Below are 25,423 nucleotides of genomic sequence, written 5' to 3'. Positions count from 1 at the left end.
TATAAATTACAGTTGATTGGCCTTCTGCTGCATCTCGTAGAATGGGTCACAGCATACTTAAGTGGTAGAACGAAGTCTGTTGATGTATGGCGCCCTTTCTGAATCGCTTGCTGTTACTTCCGGTGTTACTCAAGGTAGTGTGTTAGAACCTTCGCTGTTTTTTAATAGATATAAATGATTTATTAAATGGCATTCCTTAGTCAGTATCAATAAGATTGTTCGCAGATGACTGCGTTGTATATAAAGAAATAGCATCAATAGTAGACCATGAATTGCTCCAAGAATCTTTGCTCAAAATGTCACTGGTGTGAAGAAAGGAATATAGATTTAAACATTGATAAGAGTGTGTTTCTCCGAGTTACGCGAAAAAAAATGTTAGCTGTTACCAATATTGCCACCACAATGGTCACATTAGCGAGGTCTCACAATATAAATATGTAGGAATAACTCTTAACCGATTAACCTGGGGCACTTATAGCTCTGAGATCTGCTCAACTGCATTCTCGAAACTGTTTCTTGAGACGAAAATTAAAGCGTACTCCTAGCCGTATTAAGCTCTTGGCGTATAAAACTTTCATCAGGTCCAAAATAGATTACTCGTCCGTAATTTGGGACCCGCACACTAAGAAAGACATCTATCAATTAGAGCTTGTTCAGAGAAAGGCAGTACGTTTCATTTTTCATAAATACAGAAAGTCAGAGTCCCCAACATAGCTTATGAAGGACAATAATATCCCGTTGCTTAGTACACGGAGAAAACTGAACCGCATTTCTTTACTTCGTAAAATCTTGGCAGGAAAGCTTAGCGTTGCTCCCCCCTCATTCCTCAGGCACTCCAGTACTCGAAGGACCCGTCATAATAGGGAACACTCATTACAGCCTATTTTTACTAAAGGAAACTCATTTACACACAGTTTCTTCCCTCAAACAATAGCTGACTGGAACGCACTTCCTGGATTGGTTTTTCGCTCTCCTGACGGGGAAGAGGGCCTTCAAACTTTGTTTCTTCTGTAGAAAGGAAACAATTTTCTTATGAGTAATTTCAACACTCATTGCTTTTTGTTTCTTCTCTGTCATCTTTTCATTTCTTTTATTCTGTGGTATGTCACATGCAATGTATCTTTTTCTCTTTTTTGTTTGCATTTACGTGTTGGTATGATTTGTGTTTTCATCCACTCCTGCTTGGGCCAATCTAGCCTGCAGTATAGAGAAATAAATAAATAAATAAATAAATAAATAAATAAATAAATAAATAAATAAATAGGTTCTGAATGTTTACTTTTGATTCTTTTTAGGTCTGTGTTAAAAGAAAAAATTGCTAAGTGATCACTGATGCTAGAGGACGGAATTTCCGCAACAGCTTCACAATCAAATAAGTTATTTTTGTAGATATTGAAGATATCGGTTAAATTAGTAAACTTCTCTGTAATATGTGTGTGGGTTCGGATCATGTGTGAACCCATGCGAGCATAGTAGCATTTCGAAGTTACGTTTAGAGGTGGATTCTGCAAACATGTCAATATTAAAATAATTGCCTAGGATTAAATGAATGCATTCTGAATACATTATTATTATTATTATTATTATTTGATTTGAAACCATATATACACTTGACAGAAAAGGGAAAGCGAGGAGCAGGCTGGCACCGGAAGGGGCACCACACCTGCCTGCTCTTCTGCAAGGAGGAGACCGAAACGTAGAAATCGACGATAGGAAGAAGGAAACGAAGAAAGAAAGCTAAAGATGACACATTTCAAAGACTAAAGCAGAACACAGGCAGTACCAATCAAGCACAAGGGTCGGTGACTGCAGGATACGCTACTAAGGGGGTGGTGGTAAACCTTATTGAAAGGTGGAAGGGTAAAGGGGGACGTGGCTGAGGGATCGGGCTCAAGTAAGGCTGGGCCTGCTTTGCCTTCTCTGCCCAGTCCACCAGTTCAAGCTGTCGGTCGACGTCCCCGGTACTGAGCCAGGCTGTCCAGCTGCTGACGGCGGGATGAGAAAAAAGGAGCGAGGTGCATTCCCACATTATGCATGCGACTGTTCCTGTTTGTGAACAGAGCCTACATTGGTCGCTTTCCTTGCCCCCTGTGATTTTGGTAATGTACTTTGGGTGTGGGTATGTGCTTGTCTGGAGTCGCCTAAACGCGACCGCTTGCGCTTTATCGAGTTGCTTGGCCGGTGGTGGGAGCGCGCCACGCCTCAAGCGATACCTATGGGCTATTTCATGATACGTCTCGCAGGGTTCATCGTGTCTCTCCTCCACATTCACGCCGTCCGCATCCGCGGACGAGGCTCGGCGCGCGAGATCTCGAGCCAAACTGAGCCGACGCGTTGTGGAGCACAGCCGCGTGAGCGGGGGTCCACACGAGGGTTTTCAAGCCGCTTAGGGGGCGCCGCATTAGGACATGGTACGCCGGTTTGGAAATTGTACCGCGGACGAAATTGCCGATGGCCTGCTTGCTATCGCTGATGACGGTATTCGCTTCCGCATGCATGGCCATGGCAGTCGCGGTTCCCTCCGCTTCCACTTATCGGCCAGCCGTGATGGTTGTGTGTTCTCTTAATCCTCCGTTGTGATCCGCTACCAACGCGGTCATGAGGTCGCCGCGAGGGTGTCTCGCTGCGTCTGTGTAGACAACTCCATCTTGCGAACCGTACCGTCGCCAAATGGCTTCACTACGGACCTGCCGACGGCCCTGATGGAACTCGGCGTACATGTTGCGGAGTACAGGCGGGGCATAAATAACGCCCCTGACCTTTCGCGGAATCGTCATTTACCATCATGAGCAATATGAAAGGGAACACAGGAACGCGTGGCAAACAGCCTCGAAACAGACTCGGAGCGATACGCGGATGGCGCTGTGAAAAAACAAAGAGGGAAAGGAGGGTGCTCTTCCACTAACTGTTGGCACTCCCACCACGCTGGCATTTCTACAAAGGAGCAGCTTACGTCATGGATCGTCCGACAGCCGATAAGACGGCGATCGTCGCCAGTGACTTAAGCAGATTCATTTTCTTTTCTTTCATTCTTTTTTTCTTCTTCTTCACGCAACCGCTTGATAGTACTCTTAGACCAAGTTTGCCCTGTATTTCAAACCGATTCCTTATTTGAATCGACGCACCCGGTTGTCAGTGACACCTCGAACAGCGGCGGCGCTCGAACCAATGACGACAGAGAAATAGAATAAAGAAACATTTTTAAAAAGAACATTGATAAACTGTCTCTCGTGCGACTTTGTTGCACGAAGTTCGTTCAGAAAAATTCACGTAGCACACTGTAGTGGCCCACGCAGAGGAGTCAACTCTGATTTTGTAGCCACAAGATGACCCGAGTGCCTCTTAAACAGCGGGAAGACATAATAGAAATGTCTAAAAGAGGTTATACGCAGCGCAATATTGCCCTCGTGACAGGCCACCCATTGAAAACGGTCAACCGGATTATCCAGGCTTAACGAGACGAAGGACGCATAAACGATGCGCCGCACCGCAGACGACCCCGATCAACAAAGAACGACCAAGACCTTTGCATAGTGGCTGCCGTCAGCGACAAACCATTTCTAAGTGCCAAGGACGTTCGAGGTGCTCTTGGCCTGGACAGAGTTCCAATCGGTCGGCCGAAGTGAACGGACGTGTCGTCGGCGCGCTCCGCAACCACCGAGACTACGCGACCTTCACCGACCGCCCTTGACCGCCCTTGCACGGGCCGCTTTCGCCGGGAGTCGTATGGGAAGCGGCTTTGTCGCCGTTTCCCACCGACTGCCTTTTCTTCCCGGGACTTTGTTGCCGCTCCCCGCGCCTGTACAGCTCTGAAGCAATTCCAACGCGGCTGCCCCTGCCGGGGCCATAGCGGCCTTGGCGTGTTTTAACACCATGAAACAAGAGCCCCAAGCGACCAGCTCTTCCGAGGCCCATGTTCTAAACCGGCGTGCAAAGGTTCTCCGGCCAATTCACCGGTCCGTTTCGATGGAGAATTTATCTACCGCAACGTCACTTTCCAACGAGCAGGAGACGCACTCGGCGATAGAGAACGCCGGCGCGCGTTCCTCAACAACAACGAAGACGCCCGAGGTGGATACCGCGGGAGTGGCCACCAATCCCATCGTCGCCAATTTTCCCTCCCAACAGCGAGAGGTGGACACTCCGACCCGGGAAAGGATGGAGGAAGATGCTGCCTCGAACATTTACGACGACACAGGTGGCTGTTGGAAGACAGTCATACATAAGCGACGCATCCGTCAAACGCGCGCTAAGACGCAACCCTCCGAGAACATCTTGGGCGTTCCGGACGCCTCCCAGCCTACCGTACGCAAGCGCATCCGGAATCAGAACCTGCCTCAACTTCCTTTGCACGATGAAAAGATAATTCTGCGGCCTCACGGAGGACTTTGTCTCGATAAGTGGACGCGCCCAGAACTCGCCAGCGCTCTATGGAGTGCAGCCGGCTTGACCACCGATGATCGTCAGGACATCATATTCCCACTGCGACCTCAGCAGAACTCCCAGTCACAGCAGAACACCCCAGTCACACGTAGCCGACGCATTGTACAAGGTGAGGGAGCTGAACCTTGGTCAGCGGGTCTATCCCATCACGACATATTTTGCGGCCCCAGACAACTCATGCAAGGGAATTGTTCCTGGCCTTTTGCCCGGTACACCTTCTTCCAAGCTAGTAGATGAGCTTGTGGCTCCTGGAACTCAAATACTTCAAGCACGAATGATGGGTCAAACCAACGTTGCGTTGGTAACATTTGAAGGACTTAAAGTGCCTCGCTACGTGCGTTTCTATAGTGCAGAACTCCGCTGCTACCCTCATCGACCACACCAACTGGTTTGCAAGATATGTCACAAGCTCGGCCATTGGCCTGATTACTGTCCTACGCCGCACGTGGTCATTTGCGCAACGTGCGGGACAGACAACCCCACCCTGTCACATCCGTGCACCCCACACTGCAGATCCTGTGACGGGACCCACCCTACAGCGGATCCAAACTGCCCGCGGCGTGCTAGGCAGACACTGAACAAAGCTTTGGTTCGGAAAGCTCTCGAGAAAGAGCAGCGTGAACTCCAACCCTCCAGCGACCCGACCACTACCACAGATACGGCGGAGACCCGAACGTCGCGCGCCCCAACGAAGGAGACCAGAAAAGTCCGGTCGGAGACCCGTTCGAGATCCCGTCGCAAGTTCAAGTCTCGGTCCCGATCTTGCGAGGCATCGTTGCGCCTCCCAGAGAAGCGCCCTCCTTCCCCATCTTCCCAACAACCCTACAAGAAGGCCCTGCAGACCAACGCCCCAGCCAAGGTGACGCTGGTCCCTTCAGGGGTGCAGCGGACCCCGGAGAAGAAAACAGCAATGGAGGCGCCTCGGGAGGTAGCTCGGGCGGAGGGTCCCCCACAGCTCGCCCCGCCCCGTAACTCTCTCCCTACCCCTTCCCCTATTACCAATTCGTTACCAAATCCCGATCCTCTAATAGAAATAGCCCGCCTACGTCGTGACATGGAGGCGCGCTGTGAGCGCCTGCAAAAACAAATGGACGCGCTGGTGGCAGACATGAGCACTAGTATGCAGGCGGCTCTGGACAGGATAGAACGCCAAATGGAGGTCCTTCAAATAGGGATTACGGAGCAAGTGAAATCATGTATAGAGTGCACTTTCGCACGCATGCAAGGTCCTTAGCTTAGCGGTAACAACGAAAGCGCGCTTTCCGACCAAGGCTCTCGGCCGCAACCTTCAAATGTCGGCACCCGGCGGCCGCATCCCTATGCACGACCGCCTGCTTCCTCTCACGATGATGATGGCGCCGCGTAACGCGGAGCAACTAGTGGTGTGGCAGTGGAATCGTAGCGGATTCCGCCGAAAACGAGGTTCCCTACAGCAGTATATCGCCACATCCACGAACCCTCCCAATGTCATCCTCTTACAGGAAGTCAATCGCACCCCTTTTTTATCCGGCTACAGCACGCTCTCGGATGTCTCTCCTCTTGTGGGAACCTTAGTTTCAAAACTTGTTACATGTCGCATGCATACTACTAACATTCACATTCCTCACCAAATATTTGAAATAATTACGCAAGGTAAACGCAGCGAGAGTCTGTTTATACTCAATGCATACAGTTCCCCCCGTTCGCGAACGCACTGTTTTCAGCACCAACTAACAGAATTTGGTAGGTTTGGACGGGTTTGTGTGGTGGCCGGCGACTTTAACGCTCCGCATACTGCATGGGGTTACGTTAAATCGCAGGCTAAAGGGACCCCATTATGGAATGCCATCTGTAACATGAGATACACACTGCTTACCGACGCAGAGCACCCCACTCGGATTGGCAACAGCGTATCTCGTGACACCTGCCCTGACCTTACATTCGTGCGCAATACTGGCCCAGTCGTTGCGCACGGGCCTTTAGAGGAGCACCTTGGTAGTGACCACTACATTGTGGCGACCACCTTGTCATTACGGGGTGCGCGCAGGCCCGAGCGAAATGTGCGTATAACGGATTGGGCGAAATTCAAGGAACGTCGCCAGGACCCACCAGAGCGCCAAGGGTACGAACGCTGGCTTGACTCTCTCGCACAAGACCTAGAGGCCACCGCGAGCACACTGCGCACCACAACCGAGACACCAGACATAGACCCGCATTTACTTCATCTTTGGAACGCCCGCAGAGGGTTGACATGATGATGGAAACGACAACGCCTCAACCGCAAACTTAGGAAACGTATAGATCAAATTACACGGGAATCTCAGGAGTATGCAGAAATCCTTACGAGGAATAACTGGCGAGGATTTTGCGATCGCCTTTCAGGCACATTGAGCACAGCAAAAACGTGGTCGATTCTTCGCTCACTCACAGATCCCACCACAACAAAGGGAAAAACATTTCTTCAACAGCTGCACATCCTAATGCACGAGTACAGGGACGATGTCTCGACACTCCTCAGAGAGCTAGAGAAGCATTTCATACCCACAGGGCCACCGCCGCAGTGCCCTGACTATCCTTATGTAGGCGAGGCGAACGAATTGCTCGATGCAGACATCACATCTGACGAGGCGCGGGTGGTCCTACAAGACCTACGCCGCAACACGGCACCGGGAGCCGACCACATCCGATTCGCCACCCTTCGTAACCTCAGTGACGTGGATATTAACCACCTCACCCATATCTTCAATGATTGCAGGCGCAAGTGCATGCTTCCCCAAGCATGGCGACACGCCGACATCACACTGATCCCCAAACCGGGCAAGCCTGTTAAGGTTGAAAACTTACGACCCATCTCCCTAACATCCTGCATTGGTAAGCTCATGGAGCATGTACTCATGCGGCGTCTGCGGCCCTTCGTCGAAGAAAAATCATTCTTTTCTAACTCTGAATTCGGATATCGGGCTCATCTGTCTGCCAAAGATGTGCTTTTACAATTGCGGGAGGAAGTCATAGGACCTCCGTCGTCCGCCCAAACGAGAGCACTCATCACCTTAGACCTAAAAGGGGTATTCGATAATGTTGAACATGACCTCAGCCTTCGCAATGTTGCACATTCACACTGTGGAATTCGTATGTACAACTATATCTGCGCATTTCTTCGAGATCGCACAGCCACCGTAGGAATGGGACCACATCGATCCGGTACGGTTCACCTTGTAGGACGTGGGACACCCCAGAGCTCCGTTCTTTCCCCTACTCTATTCAATATCGCACTCGCAGGGCTCCCCCGGCTACTCGACCAGATCCCTGATGTTGCCCACGCTATTTATGCGGACGACATTACTATCTGGTCGACACGGGGTTCCGACGGAGCCATCCAGGACCGACTGCAGCAAGCAGTCGATACAGTTTCCGAGTACGCGAGAAAATGCGGCTTAAGATGTGGTCTGGAAAAGTCGGAGCTCATAATCATTCGCCCCCGGAGCCGTTCCTCTACTCCCCCTATCACTGTGCACGTGGATGGCACACCGATACCACAGGTTGATCGTGTTCGTATCCTCGGCCTACACGTCCAAGCGGATGGCAGGTCAAACCACACTGTTTCCCTTCTATCCAGACAGATTGAGCAAATTCTGGCCATGATCCGGAGGGTCTCCAACAGTCCAACAGGCGCTCGGGCCTTCGAAAAGAGGACATGCTGCGCTTGGTGGAGGCATGCGTGATCAGCCGCCTTACATACCATCTCCCATTTCAGCGGTTGATCCAAGCGCAACAACTTCGCATAGACGCAATGATTCGCAAAGCGACGAAGCTGGCCCATGGCCTCCCGAACTATACTTCCACACACCGTCTCCTTAACTTAGGGACACATAACACACTAGGCGAGCTGCTAGAGGCATATTGGGTCAGCCATCGCCAGCGCCTCCTACTCACTCCTACTGGCCGCCATCTTCTCACACGGCTAGGATACTCTGTCCCACCCCTTGAGTCTGAAACCCGTCCAACGATCTTGTCTTCAGCGATACGCCAAGCACTAAGTATTCATCCATTGCCACGTAATATGCACCCCGAGCATGACAAAGGGCGGCGCAAAGCCCGTGTACGATACATTGGCCGCATGCTTGCAAACATCCCGGAAACACATACTTTATACACGGACACATCACGCACTCAAGAGGGCTATACCTCGGTAGTTTTGGATGGCACCGAATCCCTGAGAGACTCTGCTGCAATGCGCGGAACAAATGCCGCTTACGGAGAAATTCTCGGTGTTGCTCTTGCAATTCCATAAGCCATCCTCGCAACAGGCATGCCGGGCGTTCCTATCAGGACACGGCATCCCGAGAGCGGCGCACCAAATTCTCAAACAGATCCCGCAAAATACACCAACCACACCTCCCCGCATCCACTTACTCTGGACCCCTGGTCATACCTCGCTGCCGGGTAACGAACGCGCACATGCGGTTGCCCGAGAAGTTTCCCTCCGGGCGACCCGGCGTGGTGAGGCGACTAGTTCAGAGTGGGGGGATCCCTTGCTCCGTTACAAAGACATACTCCGTCATTATACACGCATTCGTCGCACCTACGCCGCACCACCGCCGTCCTTCTCGCGGGAGGAAGCAGTGACATTACGCCAGTTACAAACCGCAACTTTTCCAAATCTTGTCTCTCTCAATAAATTCTACCCACACTGTTATGCAGATCGTTGCCCTGGCTGTGGCAGCTCGCCCACAATCTTCCACGTCACGATTGAGTGCACTGCAAACCTCTTTCCTCCCTTGCCAACTCTCCTTTACTCCCTACGCAACAAAGAGCTGTGGGACGATGCCCTCCGCGACGGACCTCCCGAGGTCCTCCGAGCTGTGATACAACGGGCTCGAAACATCGCCGGAATCATCTTAGGAACCCTGGACTGAGCGTTCCTCCCACACTGCTCTCGCCATTCAAATATTATTAATAAAGATGTTTTACTCTCTCTGTGGCCTGGACAACTTGAGCGACAGCACGGTACGGCGAAGTCTTAGAGAAGCAGGACTGCGAAGTCGCATCGCCGCACAGAAACCTCTGCTCACCGCAGCAAACAAAGCAGCTCGCCTGAGGTTCGCTACTGAACACCGCAGCTGGAGCGAGAGCGAGTGGAAGTGTGTAGTTTTCTCTGATGAGTCCACGTTCTCGAGCCGCTGGGACCAACGAAAGAGAGTGTGGCGGACCGTAAACACACGCTTTAGTTCGCAGAATATCCAGGGGGACGCGTGTCTGTGAACGTCTGGGGGGCGATCTCCCACGAAGGCCTAGGCCCACTGGTGAGAATTGATGGGAGGTTCACCAGTGCTGTCTATTGAACTCTGCTCGAGCACCAGATGATCCCCTATGTGTTGTACGGGCCGCACCCGGATGGGTGTTTTTTCCAGCACGACTTGTCTCCCGTTCACACATCGAAGGACGTGACGCGCCTTTTGGAAGAGCGAGGGGTAATGCAACTTCAGTGGTGCGCGAAGGGTGCCGACATGAACATTATAGAGCACGTTTGGGTCCGTATGAAAGTGAACCTTTCGAAGAGGTCACTAGAATTGGCGAACTCCTACCAACTATGGGAAGCAATAGAAAATGAGTGTAAGAGCCTTCAGCGTGATACCGCATTCATCGAGGCTCTCTACACGTCTCTGCCCCAAAGAATGGAGGCCGTCGTTCAAGTCGACGGTGGCATGACGCGTTATTAGGCCACCAACGAGCAAAACAACGGACGACCGTAAGCTGCGATGACGCTATTGCCTTATTTCATTTGCTTCAATATCTTTTCAATATTCGGCAAGTGCCAATAAACTTATTTTGAACTCACCCTTAAAGACAATTTTTTTTCCTGATTTACAAGATCTACCATAAATCAATATCGAAGTCAGGAACAGTGCCACCTTTTGTAACGATTCGGCGCAAGAAGTTATCAGTGACGCAACATCTAACAGTGTTATCGCCACCTGCTGGCGATGCGAAGTTCCGCACTTTGCAGACGCACGGCGGGAGTGCGAACAGTTGGAGTGCGAACAGTTGTTAGAACAGCGTCCCCCTTTCCACTTTGTTTCCGACGGCGGCCGCTGCGTATCACCCACATAGCTGGGTCTGAGGGTGTTTTCTACGCGTTCCTGTGTTCGCTTTCATATTGCTCATAATAATACTCTGTAACCTCGGGGATGGCCTCGAGACTAAGGTTCCGGAGGACTGTGCGGCCAGCCGGGGTTAGCGAGAGACGACGGACTTGGGCTGTGCGGTGAGTATCTAAGAGCTCCTCGATCGTGTTGTGCTTGCCTAAGGCCTCTAGCCTTGCGGTCGCCGCATGGTCCGGAAGGCGCAGGGCTGCCTTTGTTCTTCGTCTGATCATTATGTTTAATTTGGCTAAGTCCGTGGCTGCGAGTTCATGGTGTCGAACACATGGTTCTGCTGGTTATGTATGCCTTGTTAGGAATGGCCGTACGGGGTGACAACGTGCCAGCTTTCAGCCCGCTGCACGTGTTCCAATCCGGCCGGACGGGACGCACTTCGGAGAACTGCGAATGGCCGGCAGCCACGTGGCGCGCGGTCAGCTCAGGAATATGGTACTCGGCCGCGCCACCCGGGACAAGGCAGAGCTCTACGAAGCCCTCTGACGTCGGCTCCGGCCCCTTTCACCTGTGTGTATGTGAGTCATCATCCTCCTCCAACAGCCCTCGCCCTCCTCCAAAAGGGCGGGTCATCTACGGTGACGTCGAACGGTGACGTCGAACGATGACTGGAAGAACGTTTCCGTCCACTGGGACTCAAGGGGGGACCAAGGGCCTATAAGCAGCGATTGCCGGCTGCTAGAGTGTGCTCGTCGTCGGGAGCTGAGTGCTCGTTGTCATGCTAGAAATGTACTAGTGAGCTGTGTGCTCGTAAGCTGTTTGCTGTAGGTTAGTCTTGCGGGCTCCATATGGGAGTCACGCTAGACTGTCGATGTATCTTGTTTTAAATGTCAATCCTGCAAATAAATCCTGCTCGCCTAGTCCTGTCGCCCCAAGCTCCATCCCTACGACTACGACCGCTCCAAACTCTTACAACTAAATGGCAGCGGTGAGATCGGCCTACGGCTCCTAAATCGGCCTACTACTCGGAGACAGCAACGGCAGCTGACGGACGTTGGCACATGGTGACCGACCGGTATCCTGATCAAGTTGGAGGCGACGTGAGATTGACCACCTCTTGCAACTGACTGGGTACGGCGGAGAAGGACTGGTGATATGGTGCTGCTTCAGTGGGTAAGCGTTTGGTTTTGGCTGTAAGATTTACCAGGCTTCAATTTCTCTGTGTTTTTGATTTGATTCGCTGGGGATCTTTTACTTGTATTTTGATTTGCGTGGGTATCGCAGCAAGTATTGTGTGACAGCAGAGCCAAAGCTTAAAGTAGCGACCATGGTCGCAATGTGTTTGACGAGGGCTGACCTGTTGTGGTTGTGTGAGGAGATGGAGGTAGACGTAGAGGAGGACTTGAAGGCGTCAGAGATTCGTAAAACCATTCCAGAAAGTAACAATGATTTGAAATTCATCGAACATATGGGTAACCGAATTCTAAGCAAAAAACGGGAACAGGAAGCAGTTAGGCATGAACAGGAAGGATTTAAGCAAGAACAGGAAAAAGCTAGGCAGGAACTGAAAATAATTTCTCAGGAAGAAGGCGTAACAGAAGTAACGAGGCAGTACATTGATGCATTGAACGAAGAGATTCAAGGTTTAAAGAAGGCAATCGAACTAATTCAACAGCGGCTGGAGAAATCTGTAGGCTGGACGCAGCGAAAGTGGCAGGAAGTAGACAGCAGATTTCAGTCGAAAGCCGAGAGAAGTAGCAATACCTGCGAGACTAGCAGCACGTTCACAGGTGAACTCGAAGTGCTAGCAGCTAACGATGCCTTACTGGCAACAGAGGCCGTTAAAGGCCAGAGTGAGAGCGACGAGCTGCTGTGACAACAGAGGACTGTAGAGACAGCTAGGCCAGCTGCGAACAAATTGGCACAGTTACCGCGCGTGTGCGTCGGATCTCATGGTAGCGAGGTCGTTAGCGAGGTACAGAATACTGCGGACTTGACAGACGCGAGCACCCATGTCGAGTCAGATCTCCGTGCCGAAGAGAAGTGCCAGCTGGACGATGCACTTGAGAGTAGTTCTCGAGATGGGGAGCTCCGTAGCTCAAGAGAGAACAACTGCATTGTTCAGGGATCGGTGCGGCTCTCCGCCAGTCTAGGTAGCCAAGGGAGGAATGATTTAGTTAAGGATCATTCAGACTGTGCGGGTAAGAGACCGATCCGGGCTGACGAGATGTGTAACGGCCAGCACGAGGTACGAGATGTCGGCATGAAAGAGAGTTCAAAGAGAAAGCGCCGTAAAAAGAAGCGCTGTAAAGACAAAGACAGTGACTAATGTAGCGCCGCCAAAGACGGCGAGAGACCCAAAAGGGCAGGGCGCGAGAAAAGGAAAAGTGCGGTCGTCGTTGACGACGTGGGAGCATCAAAAACGTTCGGGCCACCGGTAAAAAAGTGACCGAGAAGCATGTTCGGCACGGACGCGGACACAAGGCACGGGGCAGCTACGTTCCTTGTCGGTCCGTCGTTCTTTCCGAAGTTCAGCGTGTAGTACAAAGAAGCGCAAGGTGGCAGGACGAGACGAAGGGATAGGGAGTAGCGACGCGGTTAATCGAGTTCGTGTTGAAAGCAGGGCACCAGGGCGCAAATTGGCAGGAGACTTTAACGTCTTGGGGGAGCTGATAGTGAGTCAGCCCTTTTGTTGTTCCTCGGTAGCCAGAAGAGCTTTCGAACCGCGACCGCCTCGAGTACGGCTCAAAAGTGAGTCAGTCAAAAACGTTTGAAACGGGAGGCCAACAGAGCTTCCGTAGGAGTGAAACGTGTTTTGTTTTATTTTTTAAGCATCGGATAATTTTCGCGATTTGAGATTAAGTTTCTTTCAAAATGTAAGGTATGAGCTTTGTTTATGTTTTTGTTTGAGAAGCTCGAGATTTGAAAGACGCAGTTTTTTGTAAACATGTAGTATCGCGAGGTGTTCATTAATAAGTAGATAGGCTTTCTTTTTTTTGTGTGTGAGTAACCGGAATGTTAAGGTTATCGGTGAGAGGCCTATCGTAGCGCGCGTGTATTTTAGTTAACCTTCTTTCTTTTTATAAGCGTTTTTTTTATTTTCTGTGGTTAACCGCGTAGGTTTTCAGTAAGTGCATCATTTGCACTAAGAGCTTTTAGGTCCAGTAGCGCGTGTCCTGTGTGGACGGAAGGAAGCAGACTTATGACTGGGTTGCTCGTGTGTGTTAAGGGCAGCCGTATTCTGACTTCTTTAGTAAGCGTGCGTAGAACGAGTTATTGGCAGACGCATTTTTGAAGTGTTCTGCGGTGTGCGTGAGTTGCGCAAGGTAGTTGTTTGTTTAAGGAACGTGTCCTGTGTGGATTAAAGAAACAAATGTGAGTAAGCGGCGCAAGTACGCGTTCGGAATAGGGACCACAAAGTTAGCGCGTTTGTGATGACGTACCTGTGGAGTTGGCCAGACGGTTCAGTGGCAGCAGTACATGAGATAAGTACGCCACTGTGATAGAATAAGAACAGGCTGTTCGCGAAGTTAGGCTGCTTAAGTTATGTTTGGGTATTGGTGTTTGAGAGCCTTCGGTTTAATTCTGCGTAAACCTTTGCTCTTGTGCAGCGTGACGGTCGGCTTTCGTCGACCTCAAGAGGAACGTGAACGCTCGCTTTGGCGGCACAAAATTTTGGGGCAAAATTTGGGGTTCCCAGTTGAGTGACTTGCATTGAAATTTTGATAGGAAGCCTGGCAGGTTAACAGCTAATTCCGGGCACTTGAACGCTGAGCGGTATGGTGTTGCCGGGTCGACTCTTCTGTGCCAGTTGTTATAAGATGGTTGAAGGCATTCCAAGTAAGCAGGGGTTGCAGAGAGCAAAGCCATCGTCTTGCTCGCCAGCCATTCTCTTCCTGCCCAGCGGTTGCCAGCACTGTCCAGGCGAGATTTTCCGGGCCATGGAGGAGCTGTTAGGACTGGCCGTACAGGGTGACAACGTGCCAGCTTTCAGCCCGCTGCACGTGTTCCAATCCGGCCGGACGGGGCGCACTTCGGCGAACTGCGAATGGCCGGCAGCCAGGTGGCGCGCGGTCAGCTCAGGAATGTGGTACTCGGCCGTGCCACCCGGGACAAAGCAGAGTTGTACGAAGCCCTCTGACGTCGGCTCCGGCCCTTTTCACCTGTGTGTATGTGCGGCACGCGTATGTGAGTCATCCTCCTCCAACAGCCCTCGCCCTCCTCCAAAAGGGCGGGTCATCTACGGTGACGTCGAACGATGACTGGACGAACGTTTCCGTCCACTGGGACTCAAGGGGGGACCAAGGGCTTATAAGCAGCGATTGCCGGCTGCTAGAGTGCTCGTCGTCGGGAGCTGAGTGCTCGTTGTCATGCTAGAAATGTACTAGTGTGCTGTGTGCTCGTAAGCTGTTTGCTGTAGGTTTGTCTTGCGGGCTCCATATGGGAGTCACGCTAGACTGTCGATGTATGTCTTGCCTAAAATGTTAATATGTAAATAAATCCTGTTCACCGAGTTCCTCTCTACGACCTTCAACTCCTTCAAATGGTGGCAGCGGCGAGATCGTCCGACGAATCTAATAGCCTGCACAAGTCGAAGCAGTTCGCCCTCACCCATGCCTTGGTGCCGATTAGTCACCCGGCGAATGAGCTGTAGTGTGTAGTTGGTCGCCCTCTGGAGTGTCTTTAACATGAGCCCGCAGCGCAGTGTGTTCTGAAAGTCTAGCCCCAATATCTTGATACTGAAGCGCTCCGGAATGGTAAGTTCTCCGACCTTAAGTTCAAGGAAGCGCCTTCCCCGTGGTAATCCCCGGGGACAGCTACTTTTGCCGGGCTTGATCAGGAGAAATTCGGATTTTTCCAGTGAGCACGTCAGGCCCCTTGACACCGCCTCAGCTTCTACGACGTCGATGCCGCGTTGCATGATCTCTTGAAGAGTTTATGGATCATCCGCCGCTGCCCATAACGTCACGTCGTCAGCGTAGAGGCTGTGGTGAAGCCCGGGGATAGAGCGTAGCAGCTCCGGGAGCCCGCGCATTGCCGCGTTAAAGAGAAAAGGAGAAATGACTGATCCCTGCGGCGTGCCTCGGCTCCCCAGCTCTATAATGTCAGTTTCATGTTCATCTACTTCGATCCGGCACTTCCGGTCGGAGAGACAGTTTCGGACGTATTGGTATGCTCGGTTTCCGACACCCAGTTGAGTTAGGCCCTCGAGCACCGCTGCATGGGCGACATTGTCGAATGCCTCTTCGCTACTAAGGAATATTAGAATGGAAGAAATAATGTCTGAGGTCATGTCATTTGAAAATAAAAATAAGGAACAAAGGTGACCGTAAGTTAGTTACATGGAGAAATTTCTAGCGCGCACTATAGACAGAGAAGGTGGAAACACGAGCGCTTACTCACAACTGTTTATTTTTTTAAAGGGAACATATAAGCACCAGCTATCTGCACTGAGCATGTGCTATACGATTCATCAATATTTATAAAAACAAATTACAAAGGTTCAAGCAGGATTTAAGAACAAAATTTCTTGGCAGTGATAGCAACCGATGGTTGAGTGATGATTTTCACCACACCTTCTTATATGGAACGCTTCTGGAATTTCACGTGTTTATTTTTGTCTGAAAACAATTGTCTAAAAAAATACCGATTCACATTGACAAAGGGTACAATGGTCAGACAAGCGGAAATTACTTTCTTTTCCGAGAGAATGTTGATGTTCTTTTGGACGAGTGTTGATGCACCGAACTGTTTGTCAGTGTCTCCCTCCTGCGAACCACCCACCTGCCTTGGCTTCACTATGCGTCGGTCGACAACCAGTGGCCTCGGGGCACGTCCGGCACTCGACGTACCGCACGACATCCAGGCATTGTGTGGCGTACACGACACCGTCGACAGGACGCGCCCGAAGAATAGTCGCGGCAGAATCATGACGCAAGTGCGACACCAAAGCTTGTGCATTGCGTGCAAGAGGTGTGATTCCAGTAGACGCCTCTTCCCGGAATGGTGCGAAACAGCGGATAGGGCCACGGAGTTCCTCTGTAACACGGTGAGACCTTTGCTGCCCACTATCAAAAAGGCACCTCCTACAGAAGGAAAAGCGGTACGGCTTGGAGAATATTTTATTCCAGAAGCTGCAGCTTGGGCCAAAGTTCGCACTCGAACTGACGCTGTGTCCACCTGCGAAGCTGGCATCATCTAGAACAGTCTCTCGACTGATTCCCGGGGAAGAACGTGCAAGGTGTGTTTCTGAATGGGTTGACGCTATCGCAAAGGCCAAAACTACATGTGTGAATCCTAATCGGCCTAAACTAGTAGCAGTGGCAAAAGGACTTCTTCTTGGGCAAGTTGGTGCTTAGATTTCCTAGGTATACTTTGTGGCGCAAAATACATTTCTGGAAAAGGGACAGAAGAAAGGGAGACAGTGTCTTCACTGTCTCCCTTTCTTCTGTCCCTTTTCCAGAAATGTATTTTGCGCCACAAAGTATACCTAGTAGCAGTGGACTAGGCTTCTAGAGGGTTGCATTTGCTTACGGCTGATGAAGAAGGATGTTACGTTGTCCTTCCTGATGGCATGTTTGGTGAAAAAGCTTGTGAATTTATGGATAATAATTTCAAGAAAATAGATGCGATACCCTCTAAACAAGAAAAGCGCGCTAGGGAATAGCTTCGTTCGCTCAATTTAGAAAGGCTATGCTCCTCAGTCAAGGACCGACACCTTGAAGGGTTTTGTTCATGCAAGAAGCACAAACCTGGAGAGTCGTTCAGAGTCATTGTCACTGGAAGAAACACGTGGCAGCAGCAGGTAGCATTTTTTATCAAAAAACAGCTTTCCACGTTAACAATCTGCGACCCGTTAGCAATCTGTAATTATCAGGCGCTTGTTGAATATTTCAAGGAAGATAGAACAAAGAGATGTGGCGCCTTCAGCGTATATGTGCAAGATTTATTTTGCTCGATTCGTCACACAGAGTTGTTAAACAGTGTAAAAATGTGTATTTGCGAAGACAATAATCAAGTTAATTTTAGAAACGATAGCGGCATATTTGTGGAAAGCTTTATGGAAGTACTATTTTATATTAATACTACTTTTCTTGCTTGGAATGACACAATGTATGTGCAAAAATCTGGTATATGCATGGTATATGCATAGCGACATTTTCTTAGCTCGTGTTGGAGCCGAAAAAAAGACATTAACAGTGCATTAGAAAGGTTCGCAAAATTTTTCCGATTTGTTACTGACTTTTTTAGTTATTTTCAACGAGGCTGAACAAGGCCACATAATGGTAAATGTACTACAAGTGTTTTGTGATTGTGGCCCAGGCCTGAAGTTTACACATGATATAGCCAAAGAAAACGAAATGCAGTTTCTAGATTTGTCTTTGCGATTGCTACCCGACCACACATGCGGGATGGACAACCCCACATCGATAAAGCCCACACAACCGTACAAATGAGAACATTCAAGGATTGTAAACAGTGGAATACCAGTTCGTGCCTCCGGGTGGCTTTGGCAAAATCTTATTGCCACTGAAGGAAAGAAAGCTTCGCTAAGCAGGTAACAAGGCTAGCTTCAGTGGGATTCCGGAAACACATTATCTGCAGAACGGTAGAGAAAGTAATTACGATAGTAAAACGCGTGCAAACAATACATTCAAGGAAAAGGCATAGCACGGAGAGAGGACGCCTTGCGGTTGTACCCTGTGTCCATTATTTTTCGCATGGGCTAAAGGATGCAGTGTGCAGCGGTGGCGTAGAGGTAGAACACCCGCCTCGCGTGCAAGAGGTCCGTGGTTCGAATCCCGGTGCCATGCAATTTTCCACCGGATTAAAAAGAAAAATCCGCGTGTTGATAAAATTGCATAAACAGGCCTGGAGTGTGGCCTGATCCCGGTGACCAGAACCGGTAACGCACTCCCTCACCAGAGCAGGCTTGGCCACCCTGGTGCAGTACTTGGCCATAACCTCCTATATGAACACAACAATCAAACCCGGGCCCTCAGTCCCCAGCAGCTGCCAAGCAACTGACCACGGCGGCGGTCAGACCTGCGACGCTGCAGAGGGTGCTAAGAAACCCTGGCTCCGGACAGGCCGCCATTGGAATATGAACCTGGCAACGTTAAACGCTAGAACGTTATCTAGTGAGGCGAGTCTAGCAGTGCTATTGGAAGAATCAGAGGGCAGTAAATGGGATATAATAGGGCTCAGTGAAGTTAGGAGGCCAAAAGAAGCATATACAGTGCTCAAAAGCGGGCACGTCCTGTCCTACCGGGGCTTAGCGGAGAGACGAGAACTAGGAGTCGGACTCCTGAATAATAAGAATATAGCTGGTAACATACAGGAACTCTATAGCATTAACGAGAGGTTGGCATGTCTTGTTCTGAAACCTAATAAGAGGTAAAAAATGAAGGTTGTACAGGTCTACGCTCCTACATCCAGTCATGATGACCAGGAAGTCGAAAGCTTCTATGAAGACATGGAATCGGCGATGGGTAGAGTGAAAACAAAATACACTATACTGATGGGCGATTTCAATGCCAAGGTAGGCAAGAAGCAGGCTGGAGACAAGGCAGTGGGGGAATACCGCATAGGCACTAGGAATAGCAGGGGAGAGTTATTAGTAGAGTTTGCGGAACAGAATAATATGCGGATAATGAATACCTTCTTCCGCAAGCGGGATAGCCGAAAGTGGACGTGGAGGAGCCCGAACGGCGAGACTAGAAATGAAATAGACCTCATACTCTGCGCTAACCCTGGCATCATACAAGATGTGGACGTGCTCGGTAAGGTGCGCTGCAGTGACCACAGGATGGTAAGAACTCGAATTAGCCTAGACTTGAGGAGGGAACGAAAGAAACCGGTACATAAGAAGCCGATCAATGAGTTAGCGGTAAGAGGGAAAATAGAGGAATTCCAGATCAAGCTACAGAACAGGTATTCGGCTTTGACTCAGGAAGAGGTCCTTAGTGTTGAAGCAATGAACGACAATCTTGTGGGCATCATTAAGGAGTGTGCAATAGAAGTCGGCGGTAACTCTGTTAGACAGGATACCAGTAAGCTATCGCAGGAGACGAAAGATCTGATCAAGAAGCGCCAATGTATGAAAGCCTCTAACCCTACAGCTAGAATATAACTGGCAGAACTTTCGAAGTTAATCAACAAGCGTAAGACAGCTGATATAAGGAAGTATAATATGGATAGAATTGAACAAGCTCTCAGGAACGGAGGAAGCCTAAAAGCAGAGAAGAAGAAACTAGGAATTGGCAAGAATCAGATGTATTCGTTAAGAGACAAAGCCGGCAATATCATTACTAATATGGATGAGATAGTTCAAGTGGCTGAGGAGTTCTATAGAGATTTATACAGTACGAGTGGAACCCACGATGATAATGGAAGAGAGAATAGTCTAGACGAATTCGAAATCCCACAAGTAACGCCGGAAAAAGTAAGGAAAGCCTTGGGAGCTATGAAAAGGGGGAAGGCAGCTGGGGAGGATCAGGTAACAGCAGATTTGTGGAAGGACGGTGGGCAGATTGTTCTAGAAAAAAAAATGGCTGTGGCTTAGCTAAGGTTAAGCCCAGGATGCGAAGCATACTAGCCTTTATTTTAGTTGTTGAACCACTGTTTAGCCTGGTGAACTGCTGTTGCTTGGCTATATTTGGTTCGGCTAGACGAAGAAACAACTCATGCGTTACTCTGCTTCGCCTTCAAGAGTGGAACGCGACAGCGTTCCCGTCGACCCGCCAAGGGGTGTAAGACAATGGGCTACGGCGCAGCGACTACGCGCCCCGCATTGGACGCGGTGAGCGTCGAGCAACGCAGCGTTCGGCGCGGCAACGAAATCTGCGCCTGAGCAAGCGACGCACGCCTGAGCCTTAGAAACAGCTCGTTTCTAAGGCAACACCGCATTCACTAGAAGCGCTTTTGTACCGCTTTGAAGCATCGTACTCGTGGCTCAGTGGTAGCGTCTCCGTCTCACACTCCAGAGAGACCCTGGTTCGATTCCCACCCAGCCCATCTTGCAAGAGTTGAGCCAAAGCCACCTAGAAACAAGCGCAGCTGCTTATATACCGCCGCGACGCCGCGAGCGACGGCGCGAGTTGGAGCCCCGTTTCTCCTCTGTCGTGACGTCACGGTGTGACGTGGTATGGCATGGGGTCACTAAAGGTCATTGAAGGCGACACCGCCGCGCCTGAAGAGCTGGGCTGAGCTCTAGTAATAAGCTTCGCATAAAACTGGCCACCCTGTATACACAATGCCTCATGACCTCGAGCGTACCGGAATCTTGGAAGAACGCTAACATAATCCTAATCCATAAGAAAGGGGATGCCAAAGACTTGAAAAATTATAGACCGATCAGCTTACTGTCCGTTGCCTACAAAGTATTTACTAAGGTAATTGCAAATAGAATCAGGAACACCTTAGACTTCCGTCAACCAAAGGACCAGGCAGGATTCCGTAAAGGCTACTCAACAATAGATCATATTCACACTATCAATCAGGTGATAGAGAAGTGTGCGGAATATAACCAACCATTATATATAGCTTTCATTGATTATGAGAAAGCGTTTGATTCAGTCGAAACCTCAGCAGTCATGGAGGCACTGCGGAATCAGGGTGTAGACAAGCCGTACGTAAAAATACTGAAAGATATCTATAGCGGCTCCACAGCCACTGTAGTCCTCCATAAAGAAAGCAACAAAATCCCTACAAAGAAAGGCGTCAGGCAGGGAGATACGATCTCTCCAATGCTATTGACAGCATGTTTACAGGAGGTATTCAGAGACCTGGGTTGGGAAGAATTGGGGATAAGAGTAAATGGAGAATACCTTAGTAACTTGCGCTTCGCTGATGATATTGCCTTGCTTAGTAACTCAGGGGACCAACTGCAATGCATGCTCACTGACCTGGAGAGGCAGAGCAGAAGGGTGGGACTAAAAATTAATCTGCGAAAAATTAAAGTAATGTTTAACAGTCTCGGAAGGGAACAGCAGTTTACGATAGGTAGCGAGGCACTGAGTGGTAAGGGAATACATCTACTTAGGACAGGTAGTGACTGCTGATCCGGATCATGAGAGTGAAATAATAAGAAGAATAAGAATGGGCTGGGGTGCGTTTGGCAGGCATTCTGAGATCATGAAGAGCAGGTTGCCATTATCCCTCAAGAGAAAAGTTTATAACAGCTGTGTCTTACCAGTACTCACGTACGGGGCAGAAACCTGGAGGCTTACGAAAAGGGTTCTACTTAAATTGAGGACGACGCAACGAGCTATGGAAAGAAGAATGATAGGTGTAACATTAAGGGATAAGAAAAGAGCAGATTGGGCGAGGGAACAAACGCGCGTTAATGACATCTTAGTTGAAATCAAGAAAAGGAAATCGGCATGGGCAGGACATGTAATGAGGAGGGAAGATAACCGATGGTCATTAAGGGTTACGGAATGGATTCCGAGGGGAGGAAAGCGCAGCAGGGGGCGACAGAAAGTTAGGTGGGCAGATGAGATTAGGAAGCTTGGAGGGTCAACATGGCCACAATTAGTACATGACCGGGGCAGTTGGAGAAGTATGGGAGAGGCCTTTGCCCTGCAGTGGGCGTAACCAGGCTGATGATGATGATGATGATGATGATGAAAGGATATTGCCAGCCGGTATGGCGTTGAAGTAGTTTCACCGCTCCTAACAGGGTGCAGAAACTGTGCCACACAATTTCAAGAAGTTAGAAAAGAAAATGCAACATTACAAAAAAGAAAATGCATTTGTGGTTTTAAAGAAGATCAAAAATTCACAAAATGCAGAATAGGTGATGTCTACCGTATTCTGTTAACATGTGGCAACATGTATATAGGACAAACTGGTTGGTGCATAAACATTCGTGTACAAGAACATCAACATTATCTCGGAAAAGAAAATCATTCGCACTTGTCTGATTATTGTAGCCTATGTGATTGTGAACCGGTAGTTTTTGAAACTGGTATTTTGTTTTCAGATAAAAGTAAACTAACACGTGAAGTTAAGGAAGCATTCCGCATAAGAAGGTGCGTTGAACATGCATTAGTGAACCATCGGTTGTTATCACTGACAAAGAATTTGTATTCTTAAATACTGCTTAAATCTTTGTAACCCGTTTTTATAAAAAATTGATGACTCCTTTAGCACATGCTCAGTACAGAAGCTGGTGCTTCTATGTTGTGTCTCTTTCCAAAAATAAACAGTTGTGAGTAAGCGCTCGCGTGTCCACCTTCTCTGCGTCCTTGTCTATTTAACGCTCTACAAGTTTCGCCATGAACTCTTGCCAAATCGCCCAGCGATCAGTTCTGCCGTAGTTACTTCTAGAAAAGTAAGGAGAGCGCGATGAGCCTGATCGCGTCGAGAAGCGCAACCACTGGGTTACGTCGAGTGTCGTACGCTGCAGTTCACTGAGATGGACGATAGCCCCCCACTAGCGACGCGCGCTGCGCAGTGAAAGCGGGACGCTTCAATGTGAGGTGTGTCTCAGAAAGCGCAAGCCGTCCACGATGGACCAGCAAGGCTGGTATAAACGTTTGCGCACGTTCACACAGCCAACCCTTAGCTTGAGAAGTTGTGGTCTACGGCGACGAGGCAAGCCTGGAGCGCGAGTACAGGGCCCGAACATTCCATTTGGGACGCGCAACACTGTATGCTGCTTGAGTAGGTGGCGACGAATCACATCACGACCGTCATCAAGCTTGCAAAAAATTACAGGGCAGATGCAGTCGTTATGAGCGAAAGTTCAAGCCAGCCGATCAGCCTCTTCACTTCCGGCGATCCCTTCGTGCGAGGCTATCCATTGAGCAACGACATAACCCACGTGGTGCAATTTTGTTGGCAGTCAGTAATGCTGCGCACAACTGGACAGTTGTCGCTCACGGGCGCATAACGTTTTCAAGCACTTGCCGAAGGAAGTTTCTCGAGTCTCGTAAATAAATGGCGCTTTTGAAAATTTGCCTGCACGTCACCCATAGGATTTCCTACAAACGTCAAGTTTAGAGCACCAGCTGACATTCGGCCTTGTTGATGTGACATTGAAACTGGAAATAAGCGTTAGCAACTAGGGGGTCGAGAGAGAGAGGAAAGGCAGGGAGGTTAAACAGAGGCTAGTTTCGGGTTTGCTACCGTACACTGGGGTGCGGGATTTAGGGGCTGAAAAGACGACAAAGAGCGAGAGGAATAAAAAGGAACAAAGAGAAGGGAAAAAAAGCTGAAAAAAGGAAAAAAAAGGACAGCTAACAGGAAAGGCGTTCCAATCACAGGCGTTCACACAGGCGGTCGATCTCAAGAAGCGCAGTAGCATTTACACCGACTTCTGATGCGGTGTTAAGTGGCGTCGATGTTTCAAAATTCTTTGTTCCGGCAAAGGTTGGTTGTCCATATGGTTCAGCACGACAGAAAGCGATTCTCTCTGCACACTGTACTGCAGGCACTGGCAAAGGACATGACGAAGAACATGTTTCCGCGTCACCGCAAACGCCACATGCTGCGGTGTCGGCCATCCCTATGCGGAACGCGTAGGCATTGGTAAATGCGACGACCAACCATAGCCTACAAAACATGGTCGAGCCTCTTCAGGGAAGTCTTAGTAGAAGTCGGAGGTTTAAGGTTGGATCAGGGTGTATAAGCGGGCATGCATGAATTGTAGTTCATTCCACTATGATTTAGTGCATTGGCGTGCAAGTAGGCAGAACATCTTTGCAGCATCTGTCCTAGACAGTGGGATCGTAGGGGTACGAAAAGAAACTATAAGAAGCGTGCTAACTTTCAACAAAAAGCTGATTCGAAATTGAGTCGCACATATATGCATTGACAATGCACGCATGCCATATATGTGCAACGCGCAATGACACGACTTCTGGCTTTGATAGACGGACGTATTCCAGTGAGAAAACACACTACCCGAGCACTTACGCAGTGTGAACCTAAACTTACCATCCTCGTTGCTTCAATTATTTTTCTTGTTAGTGCGGCTCTGTCAGATGAAACCAGCGCCCACTACAAAAAGAAAGAAAAGAAGAAAAAGGAAAAGAAATGAAGAAAACTGTTCGCACCTACAAGTGCTACGTGTCAACAATATCCGCCTATCAGGCCGTCCGCACGCGTGCGCGAATGCACCGTGTCTTTCCTACTCATTTTCTCTAGCTCCCTCATCCTTCTATTCTCCGTTTCCCTTCCTCCATCGTAGGGTAGCCAACCAGACGGATTTGTGGTTAGCACCCCTTCCTTCTGCCTTTCTTTCCACCTGCTCCTTCCCGACACGTTACAATGTTCTCTTAATCAATCACTGAGGCAACGGCTTGTTTCACCGACATACTGCCTGCCGCAAAAAAGATGTATCTAGCACAGAACCGCTTTCTTGTAATTCACAAAACGCGTTCAATGTCATTTCTTGAAAGCGTACGTCCTAGCCTGTAGCGGACTCCGGGTTTTATAGATTGTTGTCAACAAGCACGAGTTCGAAAAAAGATTCATCATCATTCACAATTTCTGCTGACCTTGTCAGCTATGCAAGATTTTAACTGTGAAGCTGTTCTCGCCGCACATTTGCCACTTTGACAGTATCTATCTATCTATCTATCTATCTATCTATCTATCTATCTATCTATCTATCTATCTATCTATCTATCTATCTATCTATCTATCTATCTATCTATCTATCTATCTATCTATCTATCTATCTATCTCTAGATAGATATCTAGGTAGCACAGGTATATAACTACCTAGCTAGCCGCTTACGTCTTGGTGCTCTCATGCTCGTTTCGTCAACTTGGCATGTACCAAAACTGGCATAGTACAACAAGAGTGTATGATCAACATAAATGACAAGTCATGACATGAATATCATGATATGCGTGTTATGTAGGTAATGAAAGAGCCACCTACGTCTTAAGCT

Source organism: Dermacentor andersoni, chromosome 5 (assembly GCF_023375885.2).
Source record: "Dermacentor andersoni chromosome 5, qqDerAnde1_hic_scaffold, whole genome shotgun sequence".
Lineage (NCBI taxonomy): Eukaryota > Metazoa > Arthropoda > Arachnida > Ixodida > Ixodidae > Dermacentor > Dermacentor andersoni.
The sequence above is the reverse complement of the archived record's forward strand: the minus strand, read 5'-3'. Positions refer to the sequence as shown.